This window comes from Siphateles boraxobius, unplaced genomic scaffold (genome assembly GCF_051911475.1).
Source record: "Siphateles boraxobius isolate OS27281-9 unplaced genomic scaffold, OSU_SipBor_1 140, whole genome shotgun sequence".
Lineage (NCBI taxonomy): Eukaryota > Metazoa > Chordata > Actinopteri > Cypriniformes > Leuciscidae > Siphateles > Siphateles boraxobius.
The window spans coordinates 1,383,738-1,402,744 of record NW_027508745.1 but is presented as its reverse complement, the minus strand read 5'-3'; the positions used below and the strand labels follow the sequence as shown (position 1 = coordinate 1,402,744).

At 37.5% G+C, this 19,007-nt stretch overlaps 1 protein-coding gene across 2 annotated transcripts in view; it reads right to left on the bottom strand.

Moving 5' to 3' along the window:
* Positions 1-19,007, bottom strand: part of LOC143738235 (mediator of RNA polymerase II transcription subunit 1-like) — a 193,677-nt gene that overhangs the window by 138,852 nt on the left and 35,818 nt on the right. The gene's annotated exons all lie outside the window — the stretch shown is intronic.

Below are 19,007 nucleotides of genomic sequence, written 5' to 3'. Positions count from 1 at the left end.
CGCCAAATTCTGACTCTACCATCTGAATGTCTCAACAGAAATCGAGACTCATCAGACCAAGCAACATTTTCCCAGTCTTCAACTGTCCAATTTTGGTGAGCTCTTGCAAATTGTAGCCTCTTTTTCCTATTTGTAGTGGAGATGAGTGGTACCCGGTGGGGTCTTCTGCTGTTGTAGCCCATCCGCCTCAAGGTTGTGCGTGTTGTGGCTTCACAAATGCTTTGCTGCATACCTCGGTTGTAACGAGTGGTTATTTCAGTCAAGGTTGCTCTTCTATCAGCTTGAATCAGTCGGCCCATTCTCCTCTGACCTCTAGCATCAACAAGACATTTTCGCCCACAGGACTGCCGCATACTGGATGTTTTTCCCTTTTCACACCATTCTTTGTAAACCCTAGAAATGGTTGTGCGCGAAAATCCCAGTAACTGAGCAGATTGAGAAATACTCAGAACGGCGCGTCTGGCACCAACAACCATGCCACGCTCAAAATTGCTTAACCCCCTGGGGTCGGCTATCGCGCTCGCTTTTTTTCTTATCAGTGCAAAAGAAACTCAAATAACTCCGTCGATTTTTGTCATACAGGCAAGTGTTATACATTATTAAAAACTGTTAAATGTCTTTTTTTTGTATACACTAATAATAAAAGCAAAAAGTTGTGTTTTTCATAAAATAAAGAACAAAAAAACATGATGCACGTTCTGTCTTCTCTCTCAATGTGAAATTCATTCTGAAACGCGACAGAAAATTATCTGTAACTCGGCCAATACTTGGCACCCACACATGAAAGTAATGTCTTTACAAAGCTTGAAGTCTCATTTTTTAAATGAAGTGAATCATATCAAAAACAAATATTCTCGGTTTAAGAAATCCGTAAGAAAGCAACGACATGTACAGTTTCTCCAGCCCAAGCTCATTAACTTTAATTTGACCACACCCCCACAGGCGCGAGCTGTTCTAATTCAAATGATCCACGTGAACGAACGCAGAGCTGTTAACACCCTCATCAGCTCGAAACAAAGAATCAGCGACTCCAGTATTTCTCTACTTTTCATCAGTTTGGAAGACTGTTTGTGCTGTGGATTTACCTTGGATTTACCTCAGAAGAAGACGTTTTGATTATGAGACCAATTTCTAAGGTAAGAGACATAATAGTAAGTGTTTTATTGTTGCATAAACTTTACATTGTAGCTACTAAACTGGTGCCAGCCTAAAATGTTATGAAATGAGATACAAGTATGCTAGTATGAGTGTTTATTCTAATATGGTGAATATTTTAATGTTTAGACCTGTGTTTACTGTTAAATACTGTGTTTGTGGATATCTGCTCAAACGTAGATGTATAATTTAACAATAATGTTTCATAGTTTGGAGCGGCTCGATCGCTGCAGGCACTGAGTTTGGGTCTGAGTCACGCTGTGTGTTTGAAAAGCAAAACACGCCACACATTAGGTTTCACGTCAAACTCATCTCATTAGATAACAAATAGAAATATTTGAAGTAAGATATGATAAACAATATATGTTTGTCTAGTGTAGTGTTACTGAAGTGATCATTTTAACGATTTATAGGCTGCCTGCTATCTAGGCTATTGTTATTATTTTATGCAGCCCTACACATGCCTATATAACAAGGCACAACAAACTAGGTGTTCGTATATATATTTACAAAATACATATACATATACATATATACACTGCCGTTCAAAAGTTTGGGTTCGGTAAGATTTTTAATGTTTTTAAAAGAAGACACTTATGCTCACCAAGGCTGTATTTATTTGATTAAAAATACAAAACAAACCCAGTAATATTGTGAAATATTATTTCAATGTAAAACAGCTGTTTTCTATGTGAATATATAGTAAAAAAGCGTAATTTATTCCTGTGATCAAAGCTGAATTTTCAGCATCATTACTCCAGTCTTCAGTGTCACGTGATCCTTAGAAATCAGTATATTATGATGATATGATGCTCAAGAAACATTTATGATTATTAGCAATGTTGAAAACAGTTGTGTACCTTTTTTTTTAGAATTCTTTGATGAACAAAGTTAAAAACAACAGCATTTATTTGAAATAGAATCTTTTGTAACATTATAAATGTCTTTACTGTCACTTTTGATCCATTTAATCCTCCTTGATGAATAAAAGTATTGATCCATTTTATTTATTTCCCCCAAAAAATAAAATAGAAATTCTTACTGACCCCAAAGTTTTGAACGGTAGTGTTTAATGTTACAAAAGATTATTTTTCAGATAAATGCTGTTCTTTTGAACTTTCTATTCATCAAAGAATCCTGAAATAAAAATGTAAATAACGGTTTTCAATATTGATGATAATGAAAAATGTTTCTTGAGCATCAAATCATCATATTATACGGATTTCTGAAGGATCATGTGACACTGAAGGCTGGAGTAATGATGTTGAAAATTCAGCTTTGATCACATGAATAAATTACACTTTACTATATAGTTATACTGAAAACAGCTGATTTACATTGAAATATTATTTCACAATATTACTGGTTTTGTTTCGTATTTTTAATCAAATAAATGCAGCCTTTGTGAGCATAAGTGACTTCTTTTAAAAACATTAAAAATCATACCGACCCCAAACTTTTGAACGGCGGTGTGTGTGTGTGTGTGTGTGTGTATATATATATATATATATATATATATATATATATATATATATTAGGGGTGGAACGGTACACAGAAGTCACGGTTCGGTTCATACCTCGGTTCAGACATCACGGTTCGGTACGAGTTCGGTACAATGGAGGAAAAAGCAAAACAAAAATGCAGAAGGCAATTATTTTTATTTTATTATTTTTTACACCCAGTTCTTGCGTCTAAATTAGTTGCTTACATTAACAAAATGAGCCAACAATAGCAGACATAAGCCCTTTAAATAAAAATAAATGGCCATTTTTTATAAAAAGGTTCACAAAACTAAATAAAAATGTTTAGAAAATATGTAAGATAACGTTAATTTAGTTGTAGGTTACGTTCTCATATCCATTTTTTTTCTAATGTCACAAGGAATAATCTGGTTTACTGCTTTACACGATTCTTTAGTAATGTGGTTTGGGTGTCCTAAAGTGTTAGTAGAGTACAAAAGTACTAAAATAAACATTCACGAGTGTACCTTACTTCTCACCGCTGATTCCTGATGGTTTAGAGGAAAATTACAACGAGTCGCACACTGTCGTTTCAAAGAATAGTACACCGGCGAGCGCGAAGTATAAACGCCGCGTCCATTTGGGAAGGCGCGCGCGTGGTCAGCGGAGGCAGGCTAAAGTAAACAAACCTAGCAGGGCAACAGATGAGGTGTCCCTAAACGACCCGCGTATCTAACAGTAGTTCCGCATTAAAATAATTAATTTCAACGCGAGTTTTATTTATTTTTATACCGTGTATTCTCCGTGTAAATTCATGCACCGAACCGTGACGCCCGTACCGATTCGGTTCAATACGAATACATGTACCGTTCCACCCCTAATATATACATATATATGTGTGTGTGTGTGTGTGTGTGTGTGTGTGTGAGTGAAAAATCTAAAATGTATTCCCAGAATCGTGCATAGTTTGTCTTGATATCAACATGTTTACAGGTGTTTATTTATTTATTTTTTAGAAAGGGACCAGATGCCACTGGATGAGTCCTGCTGACTTCAACATTCACATGAGTCTCTGTACATGAACATGGTAAAATGAAAAGTCAAACACCTTGGACATGACAGGTATGTAGGCTACTATGTTTCAGGAATGGCACAAAGGTGTGTGACTGTTTAAGTCTTTTTCTTTAGATCAGTGTGTTTACTAATGTGCTTTCTTGCCTTTGTTGTGTATCTTTGGATTATGTTGTGTTGTAAATAAATCCAGACAATCTAAAAGCCATTTTTTTTAAATTTCTCCTCATTCTTTGTGCAAGGCTCTTCATAATGATGGGGCCTGATAGCACCTGATAGGGCCATTAGGGGAGGGTCTTTGTCTTTCTCAGGTGTAAAATGCATTCATATTAATGAGAGATCACGCATCCTCGCATAAAGCTTTCTCACACAAAACACGTCATACAAATTTTAAATCAATATATTGTCTTATCTAAATGAGTATGCAGGATGATTTTCACATAGTTTTGGAGCAAATATTCTTGGCTACGTGATACAATTTTCAAAAATCTTGTGAAGAAATAATCACTTTGGGTTTTATGACCTTATTTCAGTGACATTTGTATTTTGACAAACCACGCATAAACATTATTATCTTAAAACTCCAAACTTTTACATACATGCTGCTGACATATTACTGTAGCAGAATTTGTGCTGAATACAATGTAATAAGACTTTAGCCATGAAAATGTCACAAGTAACAGAAATAAGCAGAAATGTCAGAGCATGTCAGAACACCTCCAGGAGCCAGAAAACACCTCAGACCTCAGAGGGTTAAATCACCTTTCTTTCCCATTCTGACATTCAGTTTGTAGTTCAGGAGATTGTCTTGACCAGGACCACACCCCTAAATGCATTGAAGGAACTGCCATGTGATTGTTGATTAGATAATTGCATTAATGAGAAATTGAACAGGTGTTCCTAATAATCTTTAGGTGAGTGTATATACATTCAAAACCTGATGTCAATATGCCTGTGTCTTTTCTTTCTCAACGTTTTACTGAGATTAAGAAATGGATGTCTGATAATTTTCTCTGTCTAAAGAGTGACAAGACTGAAGTGATGCTTATTGGCTCACCTCATCAGTTGCGTAAAGCAACTTACCTTGCTTATGGACTTAAAGAGTCCATAACCTTAAGTGTGGATGGCTCTGCTTTGCAATTCCAAACTAAACAAAAAAATCTGGGGGTGATATTTGATGCCAATTTAACATTTGACCATCATGTTCGTAACAAACTCAAAGCATCTTTTATTCATCTCAGAAACATTGCCAAATTACGTTCTATGTTGACTTACTCCGTGGCTGAGAAGTTAATCAAGACTTTTCTTTTGCTGGCTGGAGTTTCTAAAGCTACCCTAAGTAAATTACAGTTGGTACAAAATTCAGCTGCTCGAATTCTGAATTGGACCAGTGCAAGGGAGCACATCACACCTAAATAATTGAATAACAGCGAATACTCAGTCACGCAGGCATACAGGCACACAGGCATGAAGCTTGAATTCATGCCTGTGTGAATTCACGCTGGGTCTCTCTCGAAATTAAACATTTCAGGGTAAAAACACATCATACAGCTGATAATACTGTATATGTAATAGGGCTGTAGCGATACACTAATCTCACGATACGATACACGATATTCAGCTCACGATACGATATATATCACAATATTCAGCCAACGATACGATTCGATATAATTCGATACACTTACATCGTTTTCTGAAAGATTTAAAGGGGACAGAGTGATTTTGGTGACATCTTGTGAGTGTTCCATTTACTTGAATTGAATTATTTGAACTGAAAACTAAAAACTTGATTTACAAAATATATGTCTCTGACTGGACAAGTTTAAGTTATTCATTCAAGAGCTGTGAGTGCCTTTTTTTGTTTGATTCACATTAATGGCTCAATCGTCAGCAGGTTTATTAGACACTGCCCCTTTAAGACCGAGTGCAGATCTAATAGGTGACTGATGCACCATCATTTTCTCCTAACTATTTAAGTCCATTTAAGACATAAACTGTTTAAGTGAATAAACTGTGTTTCAGTGAATCTCTGAGCTGGTCATTTTTATATTATTATGTATATTTGATAGTTTAGATGCGCACATGAAGCCCAAAGTTAAGTAGCCTATACTTTTCTTGTCTCGCTGCAGTCCATTTCAGAGCGCGTCGCCGTGTGAACAGAGTCCTTGCGCTGATTTTTGTGCTTTTAATCGCTCTTTTAATGATTAAACGTGTCCGCAATTTAGCAACAGTAGAGACTTCATTTTACAACAATCACCGATCGTGCTGATTCTGACGGTGTGTTTGGGTTTTAGGAAGAAATGACAGCGCATCGCTGTGAAGGGAAGGAATTTGCTCTAGACATAAGGCAGTTCATACAGGCACACAGGCATGAAGCTTGAATTCATGCCTGTGTGAATTCACGCCGGGTCTCTTTTAACATTATGTAACACCAGCAGATGGTCAGGACGGCTATCTGATTCAATTACTGACAATCTAATCTACAAACATAGCTCCACTGTTCTCTGATCGGGACACCAGCAAATGGGTGGCTGCCATTTGATTAAATTACTAATGAATACACAAAGCAGTGTCCGGTCTTACCGACATGTGACCAAAAGGTGCCACTCTAACTAGAGATCCTGTGTGTAAACTCCCCAGGGTCCCCCTCCTGAAGATTGCCCCTCACAAACAAGACATTGTGTAGCATGATAGTCAACCACTATTCTGGAGTTAAATTCATCAAATTCACAGAATACGCACACACGGAACAATCCCCCGCAGGGGATGAGCAAAAGTTAACCACCCGCCAACCACGGGATGAACTTATACACACACGCGCATGCATTAACACGCAACCAGCAGCCATGGCACTTTTCAGAGAAAAAGTGCATGTAAATATTTTTAAATGTATTCCTTTGGTGCGTCGATGTCTTCACATGCCACACGGGAACTACTGACAATTTTATTGTGTGTTAATCAAACTTTAAAATGCTTGTAATTCTGCATATGAATGTCACTTTGGTTTTCTTCTACTTTCATATTTCATGTTTGGTAGCCTCATGATCGTCGTGCTTTGACTGAACTAGTCATACATGGAAAATTACAGTAAAATGTAGGCTTGGGCGGTATCCAAATTTTGATACCGTCAAACCTCCTCCCTATTTTACCGGGGTATACGGTATTACCGTGACTAATTAAAAATTATGACATAAGGCTCAGACAGCGTCACCAAACTGTTGGCTTGTGTCTACACCGTGTCTACACTGTCTACACGATCTGGTATTCAGATACTGAATACCAGATCGGGCATAAAAAACACACAAAAAAAATCAAGGCCAACCCGTGCACGTTGTGTCTGATCCCTGTTGACGGCATTAAATGTAATATGAGCCGGAGCCCTATTTAGACTCGACTATTTTTAATACGTGGGCCGTTATAATATGTGACCAGTCACGGAAACTAGGGACACAAGTCGGTTCTGGGGCATTTTGAGTTATTCATAGATTCTGAGAGTGTAATATCCAAGCTTTCCAACGATGTGTAACATGTGGAAATCTGATAATATTTGGAGAAGTTGTGGCCATTTTAAAGTAGGCACTTAAAAAAGCTCAAAGAGGAGAAAACGAGCTCTAAAGATTGTGCAGTTCTCACCTGTCTCTGCTGCTGGGGGTGACACTAGGGCTCATTTACATCTCATTTAGATAAGCCATACCCCCTGTATAGCTCCTCCATGTGCTTTACAGCTTTTTTTACACTTCGAATGAGTGCACTTCTGCCGCACTAGGCGAAAAACAATTGTGCTGCCCCTCTATTTGCAACGTACCAGCAACAACACACAAAGACCAATAATGCCATATAGCCTCCATATAACACGAAACCAGCAACAACACATAAAGACCAATATGCCATATACATATAACGCAAAACCAGCAACAACACACAAAGACCAATATGCCATATAGCCTGCATATAACGCAAAACCAGCAACAACACACAAAGACCAATATGCCATATACATACAGTATAACGCAAAACCAGCAACAACACACAAAGACCAATATGCCATATACATATAACGCAAAACCAGCAACAACAAACAAAGACCAATAAGCCATAGGCCTACATATAGCGCAAATAGTGCGCAACGCTCGTGTGCCCAAAATGTCAACAATATTAAAGTTTATGTAGGAGGCAAATGCCTGCTGGCATTTTTCTTTAAGCAGTCATTTCTGCAATTTTCCAAATAATCACATTTCACCTCCTCAAATTACTGTTGCAAATCTCTTTACACCACTTTCTTATGTGCGTATACACACACAAATGAAATGTCCGCAAGCACATTATATCATCAGCAGGTTCAGCATCTTAAATAACGACTAAAGAGCAAATGAAGCTTAACTTACATTTCAGAAACACGCACGGCAGGCCTTCATCGCAGCAAAGGTCTTAACTGCATCCTCTATTTCGATTCTCCGTCACATATGAAACAGCCAGCCACCGCTGTCAGCGAGCCGAGTCGCCGTATTGAAGCACTGAGGGCGCGCGCGCTGCGCCCATACCTCCGGTTCAGTTTCCCGAGCCCACGAAGTGCGGCGAAAACATTTTCGGTGTAACTGCCAGACGGTTCATCTCGTCTGCGACAATCTTTGCGGCATCCATCTTCATTGAATTTTGATATCAGAGAGAGCCGGCCAGAGCACAGCATAATAAGTAGCCATGTGGTTGACTTGGAGGGCGGGGGCAAAAGCGTCGGGTTATTCAGTATGGAAATACACACAGACAATGACACGCCACGCCCCTACTGCATGCTAGAATCTCCGAAAACAAGCCGATTTCAACCTCAAAATGTAAGCTTTTAAATATACCAATACTGCTATCTCAAACATGGAGAGGCTTCTTCGTGATTTCAATTAACAGATTCTCCAAAAAATTGAAAATCACCAATTTTGAAAAAAAACTCTTCTTTCTCATTTTGCTCGAAAGTTGTGCTGCCGACTTGTGTCCCTGGTTTCTGTGACGGGTCACATATGTTGGCGCCAAATAATTGTTTAACCCAGGTGCTGAGGGGATGGTAGATATAAATACCATTTATAAATGAGCAAAAATGGGACAATTAATAATATTTAATTATTTTAATTATGACAATTGTATTCATTTTATTAATTCATTTAAATTAAATTAACAAGCAACAAGTGCATTTGTAAATCCGGTGACACGCGTCCATTGATTTTTATTAATACAACTTTTCTGTCAGTGCTGCAAAGATTAAGTTGACGATCGCCATCTCCTAGTGGACGCGCATATATAGAGAGAAATGCAAATCATGGATTACATAATCAGAAGGTATAGGCTAGCCTTTTTCTTTTCGTTTTGAATTGTTTCGTTTAAAGAAATTGACGATTGATATCTCCGTGGTTAACGCGCTTATAGAGAGAAATGCACATCCTGGATTAATCAGAGAGTATGCTGCCTATATTTCTTTTCCTTTTGAATTGTTTCGTTTAAAGAAATTGACGAATAGCCATCTCCATAGTGAACGATAGAGAGAAATGCACATCATGGATTAAATAATCAGAGAGTAGGCTAGCCTATTTCTTTTCGTTTTGAATAGTTTCGTTTAATTTGATGATCGCCATTTCCATATGAACGCGCATTGAGAGAAATGCACATCATGGATTAAATAATCGTCGAGTGGCCTATTTCTTTTCGTTTTGAATTGTTTCGTTTAATGAAATTTCAAGCTTTATTTAGATATCTGTCATGTCTGTGAGACATGCACTGAGTTTCGGTTAATTTATGATGAGATTTCAATGCAACTGACCGCGGCGCGCCAGCGCACGATCATGTCATGATTATGTTGTCTGCTATATTTGATTCTTATTTATTATTGGTTGATAAAAAAAAATATTATTAAAATTAGGATACAATTTATACAAAACGAAATTCACTTTAAAGAAAGGCCTTTTACAAAATGAAACTTAATTAAGTGGTCAATGTCTGACTCCCGATGCATCCCATCTTACTCTTGCTGTTCAATTTTCATTATCAACGTAAAAAAAAAATAACATTATAATATTTTAACAAATATAAACGAATGTGCTTATTTAATGAACTCGGGGCAAAATGCATCCTCGCCGCACTGAGTGGGTGGTTGTTTCGGAGATGCGACATTAGGTTAGAGGTGTTTCCATCTCTCGCGGTCACCTTTTTTATTGCAACATTTACAAATTGCCTAGTCAGTATTTACCGCCTCTCCCTTCTCCCTCTCTCTCTCCTCCACACTGTCACTTTATGACAACTACATAAGCATTTTTAGGCATTGAATGAATTATATTTATTTATTATATATAAGTGCCGGTAATGACGGTATTGAAACTGATACCGTTGCTATTTTAAGACCCCGCGGTATACGATATTACCGAAATACCGCCCAACCCTAGTAAAATGTATTAGTCTATGTGTACAGCCTCTTTAGTTAGAAATGACGAAAGTTTATACCATCATAAACTATGCAAATAAGTTCTCCTGACGAAACAAAGAAGAACTTCTCCCGTTCAAAGTGCTCCAAGATGATTTGCCCTCCCCGCAAAAAGGGGCGGGGATGGGATTCCCTCAAAAGAGGAACTCGCCCGTTTCTCTCCCTCTTCTCTTCGGTCAAAATTCGGGAAACACCAGCTTCGGACAGGCTTCAGCCACCGTCTCGGACGTGCACCTCCGCGTCACTCCCGATCTTTCTTTTCCTTTCTTTACTAAGTTTTATTTTCATATTCGCCTCTCCTTCCACGAGGGAGATGAACTCTGAATTATTTCCTTGGTAACTTCACGTTCGGTGAACCTTTAAAACTTCCCGCGAGTCTGCTCGCCCCGGAAGACACGAGAGAACAAGCCTATAGCGCCGAAGGACAAACACGCACACGACTGTGCGTTCCTCAGCAACACAAAGAGAACCATACGCAAGTATAGGTTATTGATTTGATTTGATTGATGTGATTTCTTGTTGTCTCTAAGGGTTACGTTGTCTGTGATTTTTGCCATGCTGCGATCACCCCGGTGATCTCTCTCATCCTGACCGTTAGTTTCACTTTCTCATCCTCTTACTCTCTCTCTCTCTCAATCTCTCTCTCTCTCTCACTCCCGTTGTTATTCGTTTGTCTCGTTAGTTTTACTGTTTACTGTACATACATGTATCCCGGGTTTAAATGTAGAATTCTGAAAAATAAAGTTGAATATTCCAGTTAATATTATGCAGTGAATTAATATTACCCATGAATTATTCCTCACTCTTAGTTTAAACCTATTAAACGGCACATAAACCTTCTAAAACTGTTTAAAATGAATTACATTTCTGCAAAGGGGATATGACTCCCCTGTCAATTATTTTTTCCATATGAAAACATTAGACTTTTAACATTTATTTTGCCTATTGTTAACATTGTTGCTGCTGATGCTTATAAATGATATGTATAATTTAGATATAAATTATATAATGTAATAATATAAATGTTTTTATTGAAATTTGATTAGTTTACCATTTATGAAAACAAATAAACATATCCAAATATGTTAGAATAGTTTTTGTGCTTTATTTTTTACCTCATCAAAGCTTTTATTTTTAAACAAAGACACTTAGTAACAGTTCACTTTATTTTTTAGACTCAGACCCCTCTATTTATTTGTGTATAAATATAAAGGTTTTTTTTTTGTATGCAAGGAGGGAGTGATTGTTATAAATAAAATGGTTTGTTCAGTTCATTTGTGTTGTAATAATTGTGCCAAAAACAGAAGTATAACAGTAAATAAATATCGGTTCTGCATATCGGTTATCGGGCACATACACATGCAAATAATCTGTATCGGTATCGGTTATAAAAAATCAATATCGGTCGATCACTAGTTTTTTAACTGTTGTATAAAATCAATGTCACATTTGAAATCGTGTGGATATTCCGGAAACATTGCATCAACATTAAAAACACTGCTGGATATCAGCCTGCATTTTTTCGCACAAACAGCGCGAGCGGCTCGTGACAGAACATAGACCGACTGAATGACACTTCAATTTAAGTTGAAAACCTCAAATAAAGATTGCTGAACTCCAGCTTGTCTGTGTTTTCAGATCATCCGCGCTTCGAAAAGACCGGGTAGAAAACAAGTTATTTTAACCCTCAGGGGTCTGAGGGGTTTTCTGGGTCCTGGAGGTGTTCTGACATGCGTGCTTTTTTCAGTTATTTATAAACATGTTAATGGCAAAGGTGTAAATTCACTCTATATAGCACAAACGGGCCTACCGTAATATGTGAGCAACATGTATGCACATGTTTGTATTTTTTAGAGAATAATGTTTATGCGTGGTTATTGAAAAAACTAAAACTTAAAGTGTCTGAAATAAGGCCACAAAACACATACTAAATATGTGTCCACAAGACTTTTGACTAATGGGCATTGTTGCATAGAGTTTTTGCTTCAAAATGATCTGAAAATCATCCTGCCTAATCATTTACACAAAACAATACATTGATTTAAATTTTATAAGACACCTTTTGTTTGGAAAGGCAATATGCATGGAGGCGTGTTCACACCTGAGAAGACAAAGGCCGGATAATGTGCCACATACATAATGAGCTGCATATTAATTAGCCCTTTCACACAGGAGTGTCACAGGATCCCAAAGAACGCAAGGACAAAAGAAATTATCTATACATACATATTTTACAATTAGAAATTGTAACCAATTACAAATAGGTTACAATTACAACAACAATTCCAATTTTAACAATATTTCAAGTGTATTCTTTCTTTGTAAAAAGTATACATTTTATCATACGTATTAAAAAATGTAAGGATTCATTATTTTGAATATTGGAACAAACACTATAATAACATCTTAGTTGATAATTCAATATACCTACTTTATTTTTGACAAAACATCATATAGTATATTTAACATGAGCAGAAATTGGTGAACAAAAGTGTACCTATTTAATGTGACAGTAGTCTTTTTTTACAGTCAAAACTTTATAATCTATCCAAAACTAATCACAAAATCTTGTCTAAACATTCATATTTAGTCTGTAACATATTGTGTATGATATATTAGCATATACATGTTAATTTGCAGTTTGTTGCTTATACAGACATTTGATTTCAACATTTTTCAGTCTATTTTACTTATCTTAGTAGGCTATAGCAATATAGTTTGGATGTGTTCATGTAAATTTAATAACATGTTTACTAATGTAGATGCGAGAGTGAATGAACGGCACAGACACGCTGTATAACTGTAGTAAACAAAGCGGCGATACCAGCTCACTTTTTTCCTTATCAGTGCAAAAGAGACTCAAATTACTCAGTTGATTTTGATCTTACATATAAGTGCTGTACATCATTACATCCTGTTAAGTGTCTATTTTTTTTGTGGGTACTCACAATAAAAACAAAGTGTTGTGCTTTTCTTCAAATAAAGAAAAATAAACATGATGCACGTTTTACCTTCTCTCGTCAGTGAGGTCCATTCTGAAACGCGTCCGAAAAATGAACTGTAACTCTGTCAATACTTGTCACAGAGATACGAGAGATTTCTCTTTATGAAGCTGAATTTCTCTTTTTTTTAAATGAAGTAATTTATATAAAAAAACAAATATTCTCAGTTTATGTAATCTGTATGAAAAGAGAGAGATGTCAGTCTTTTTCTTTCCAGCTCATTATACCTCATTACGCGTTACGTGTCACACAGACACGCAATTCATATTTAAACAGTCTTTTTTCGGTTTATAGACACTATTCAATATCGCGATTAGAACAGAGCACTTAAGAATAAATGACTTACTACATCAGCTGGATCCGTTGCTCCTCGAAATGAAACTACCAGCACTTTTGATACATTTTCCAGGGTTATTAGATAGTATTATTCCTCACAGTGAAAGGATACGCTGTGTACAGAGCTCTAGTAAGATTATTACTAAACACGATGTGTTTTATAATCCAGCTGGTGGGCGTTGGCATGTTTGAATGGCTTGCCATAGATCATTTGCGTTTGAATACCGCGCGCGTGGCACATTAACGTGTAATGAGGTATAATGAGCTGGAAAGAAAAATACTGACATCTCTCTCTTTTCATACAGATTACACAAACTGGGAATATTTGTTTTTTTATATAAATTACTTCATTTAAAAGAAGAGAATTTCAGCTTCATAAAGAGAAATCTCTCGTATCTCTGTGACAATTATTGACAGTTACAGTTCATTTTTCGGACGCGTTTCAGAATGGACTTAACTGACGAGAGAAGATAAAACGCGCATCATGTTTATTTTTCTTTATTTGACGAAAAGCACAACACTTTGTTTTTATTGTGAGTACCCACAAAAAAATAGACACTTAACAGGATGTAATGATGTACAGCACTTATATGTAAGATCAAAATCAACAGAGTAATTTGAGTCTCTTTTGCACTGATAAGGAAAAAAGTGAGCTGGTATCGCCGGCGATACCGCCGACCCCAGAGGGTTAACAGAAAAGCTCTGATTTGGGGGTTAAATTATTGAATTCTGGCATTTGTGGCCACAGCGGATTAAACTGAAACTTTCCTATTTCAGACGACAAACTACGCTTGGCTAACGTTACTATCTTGTTCTGTAACTCACTTGCCTAGTAACCATAGTAACGGTGCGCACACTTTTTGTTATGCGCTTTTTGCTATGACGTGGAGTGCAAGGTGCACTCAACGTTGCATGAATCTTTAGTAACAGTTACTTTTGTTATGGTGAACTTAATCCTAGTAAATCCTAGTAATAAAAAAAAATATATAATACTTTTGTAACGAAATCCAAGACTTTGTATACCAAATTCAAGGCTTGTAAGGCCTTAATTTGAGATTATTTTTCAATGCTTTTAAGATCCCGCAGGTACCCTGGTTAATGTGTCTTGTCCCCTCACAATGACAGTAAACTAATTATTAGGCTAAGGTTACATTACATTAGTCACGTCACATAGTGGTCTATTTTCAGTTCAAAATGGCGAAAATAGACAAAAGTTTATTAGTTTGCCTGATTATTTTTGTGATTCGTTTAACATTTATGACCTAAAAAAAACTGTCAAATGGGAAATGTTTAGTTTAACAACTTACATCTCGCACTTGACCGACCGTAAAGTCGCTCTCTACTAAAATTCGCGCTGCGAACATAAAGCCCGCCTGCTTTGATTTGATTGGTCATCTCAAATATTCTGACATTGACGAGCAGTGACAGACCAATGATGCTCAGATGAACGCACACACACACACCCTGTCTTCTGTTTGTTCTGACATGCTTAGCGCCGCTGCGGAAGAACTTGCTGATTACAAGACTGAAGCGAACACGGAGGCTTATCACATATTTAAAGATTGAAATGGAGAAAACAGGACAGAGTAACTCGGCGGATATCGCTCATATAATTTTTTTTGACGACGTAGTTAAGGCGGCAGGCGTGTGTTGCTTAGGCGGCCGCCTTAGTAACAAAGTGCTGCGGGAAACCCTGGTATATCTCTTTAGGGTAAACCAATCAAGGAAAACATGTGCCTCGACCACCTTCTAGTGTTCATTATATAAAACACAAACGAAAAAACCTACATGAGATATTGCTTGATAACAGCTCAAATGTCCTCTTAGTTATATTTCGTCAACCATGTCAAATTTTAGTCTATGTCTGAGCATTTTAGTCTAGTTTTCGTCATGCTGCATAATGGTTAAATTGATAATCCCAATTATTTTGCTCAAAATTATAATTCAAGAGAATGTCAACCCATACACATGGTTTATTTTACCTCATCTAGTTTCCTGATTTATAATAGGCTATTTATCATATATGCCTACTGGTAAAACAAAAAAATTCTCAAATTAAAACAGTGAAATTCCTAGAAATCGAATAAATCCAAATTACGTTATTGTTTTTCTATTAAAACAACAGCAAAAAAGACTTATTGTCACACAGAGCTGCAAAAGTGCAGTTATTCAGCAACCACAATCAATAGGCTATAGTTTAGATCCATGTTTGGATTTATTTCAGATTATCATTGAGAATAGTGATCGACCGATATTGATTTTTTATAACCGATATCGATTATTTGCATGTTTATGTGCCCGACAACCGATATGAAGAACCGATATTTATTTACTGTTATACTTCTGTTTTTGACACAATTACTACAACACAAATGAACTGAACAAACCATTTTATTTATAACAATCACTCCCTCCTTGCATACAAAAAACCCTTTATATTTATACACAAATAAATAGAGGGGTCTGAGTCCAAAAAATAAAGTGCACTGTTACTAAGTGTCTTTGTTTAAAAAATAAAAGCTTTGATGAGGTAAAAAATAAAGCACCAAAATTATTCTAACATATTGGGGGGGGGGATGTAATTCATTAAATTACCTGAATTTTTTTTGCATAGCTATTTTAGTAGTGTGTAACTTAATACTCCCAGTTAAGCAGAACTAGGTAAGTCCATACTTCACTTTGATTTTTCCTCCTTTCAGTCATCTTAAAAAACAAAACAAAAGTGTTGAAAGTTAGCAGTATTTCATGTTAAATTAAATCTTCAAATTACAATAAAAACATTTATATTAATACATTATATAATTTATATCTAAATTATACATATAATTTATAAGCATCAGCAGCAACAATGTTAACAATAGGCAAAATATATGTTGAAAGTGTAATGTTTTCATATGGAGAAAATAATAGACAGGGGAGTCATATCTCCTTTGCAGAAATGTAATTCATTTTAAACAGTTTTAGTTTAGAAGGTTTATGTGCCGTTTAATAGGTTTTAACTAAGAGTGAGGAATAATTCACTGGGTAGGCCTAATATTAATTCACTGAAGAATATAGCTGGAATATAACATTGTCAGGAAAGTAACAAACAAAACAGCATATAGGCTACATCATTGCATTTTCAAACTAATATGTTATTAATAATATTTTTGTCGGTCTAGATCATGAAATGCTTTCTGATGTTTATCTATGCATTTACACAGAACTATAACTTACTACTCAACCGCGATCGCGCGTGCAGATAATAAATAATTAATTTCCACAATGCGGTAGGCTATATTTAGATGTATATTAGCGAAATAATTGCTAGTAAATGATAATATAATCTAGGGTGTTTAAACAAGATAATCTTGTCAAAAGTTTCATTCAGTGGCCGTGCTCGAGCATTCCTGATCATCAACCCAGTGAGTGCTCAGCAATATGAACGAACTTTTTTTTCGAGACTAATGGTGAGCAAATACAACAGATAAAGAATTAAATTCAGCGCTTTTATTTTCAACATGCACTCATTCATGTCTGTTTTATTTAATTCATGTGAAGTTACGTCTTTATTGGGGCAGGACATGACGGATTACGCTACGTGAATCCATGAGTTCATCTCAATTTTTTAGAACCAAGCTGCATAAATAGGCCTAAACTATATCAGGCACTTATGTCTCAAATCTCATTTCTGCATGTCTGCTATGTTAAATAAAGTTGAATAATTAAAGCAAAGCAAGTAGAACATGTACTTCACCTGTGCACAGAGTTGTTGTTGACTGATCTCCTCAGACGCGGCTGCAATGGCGGAATTATCAAAGCGGCCACAAGATGGCGCCGTTTATCGGCGAATCCGATATTACAAAACCGATACCCGATTATGGGAAAATGCTTAAATATCGGGAAAAATATCGGTAAACCGATACATCGGTCGATCACTAATTGAGAAGGTTTGATCACAGATTTAGTCGCAGCAAACATCTCGTGACCAAACAGGCCGACTTTCATTTAAGCAGAAAATGGAGAATGGAGATCGCTAAACTGGAGGTTCCCTTTCGAGAGGTTTCTCGTACTGCTTGAGTAGCTTATGCTATGGGAAAAACTCCTTTTCTCGAGAATATTGAAGCCAAATTTTTAAAACCTAGAGCAGCTGCACAGCAGACACTAAGCGTCTAGAGCGGCCATTGGCTGTGCTGCGGCAACTGCACGAACCTATGGCAAGCCGGCTCATGCGCGCGAACCAATCAGGCCGTTTCGCCCCAGAATGCGGGCTATGACGCATATAAATAGCATAATGAAGCATGAAAAAAACACTTTCTACCAGTTTTCCCCTCTGGCTCACGATAGAAGCATTCTAAAAGTAGGCTGTATGCACCCCTGCACACAAGCACTGTTCCAATAGCAACACGAGCATGAACAGCTGGGCGGCCGGGTCCCTATCAAGAAGCGGCCCAGCCCCAAATTAAAAGTATCTTATATTTCCCAGACCCCTCTTTTCAGGCGGCTGGAAATACTAATGTTGCCGTAAATGGGTTTTAAAACAGTTATAAAACATGCACACATGCAAACAAATGCCGTTTTTACAGCGACACAAATAAAGCACAAAAATAGCTCTTTTCTGTCTGTTCTCCCTCCAGCTCGTGCTGGAGATGTAACATGAATGTAGGTCACGTGCCCACTATAAAGTATGCAGCCCTACACACAAGCACTGTCCCCACAGTATCAAGTTTCTCTCCAGCTCACGCTGGGATTGTAATATATATAGGTTGTGTGCCTACTATAAAGTACGCACCCATGCACATAAGCACTGTTCCCACAGTATCAAGCTTTCCTCCAGCTCACGCTGGGAGTGTAATGTAGTTTGTGTGCCCACTATGAAGTACGCACCCCTACACAAACACTGTCACCACAGTATCAGTTCTCCCTCCACCTCGTGCTGGAGATGTAATAGATGTAGGTGGTGTGCCCACTATAAAGTACACACCCCTGCACATAAGCGCTGTTCCACAGTATTCAAACACAGCAGCTGGGCAGCCGGGTCCCTATCACAGAGAGGCCCGTCCCCAGACATCATTCAACCCCTAGCTATGCGGGCCAAGGCCTGGGAGGCCATCCCCGGTATATCAGAATGGGTGTTGAACATAATAAAACTAGGCTACTCGTTACAGTTTGCTCGCAGACCTCCGTGCTTTATAGCCGTGGTCGAGACGACAGCAAGAAGCGACGTGGCGCACGTCCTTCGCACCGAAGTGTTGAAACTATTAGAAAAAGGGGCTGTGGAGCCAGTCCCTCTATCACAAAGCGAGTCGGGCTTTTACAGTCGCCATTTCCTCGTTCCAAAAAAGGATGGCGGCCTCAGGCCCAATCTACACCTGAACAAAGCGCCCATTCAGGATGCTGTCCGGTGAGGCGCCTACATATAAACTGTCTAGAGATGAGAGCAGTCGCTCTATCACTGAAAGCTTTCCTCCCATATCTAAAAGGCCACCAGGTCATGACAGTGGTGTCCTATATAAATCGCCAGGGTGGTCTCAGGTCGA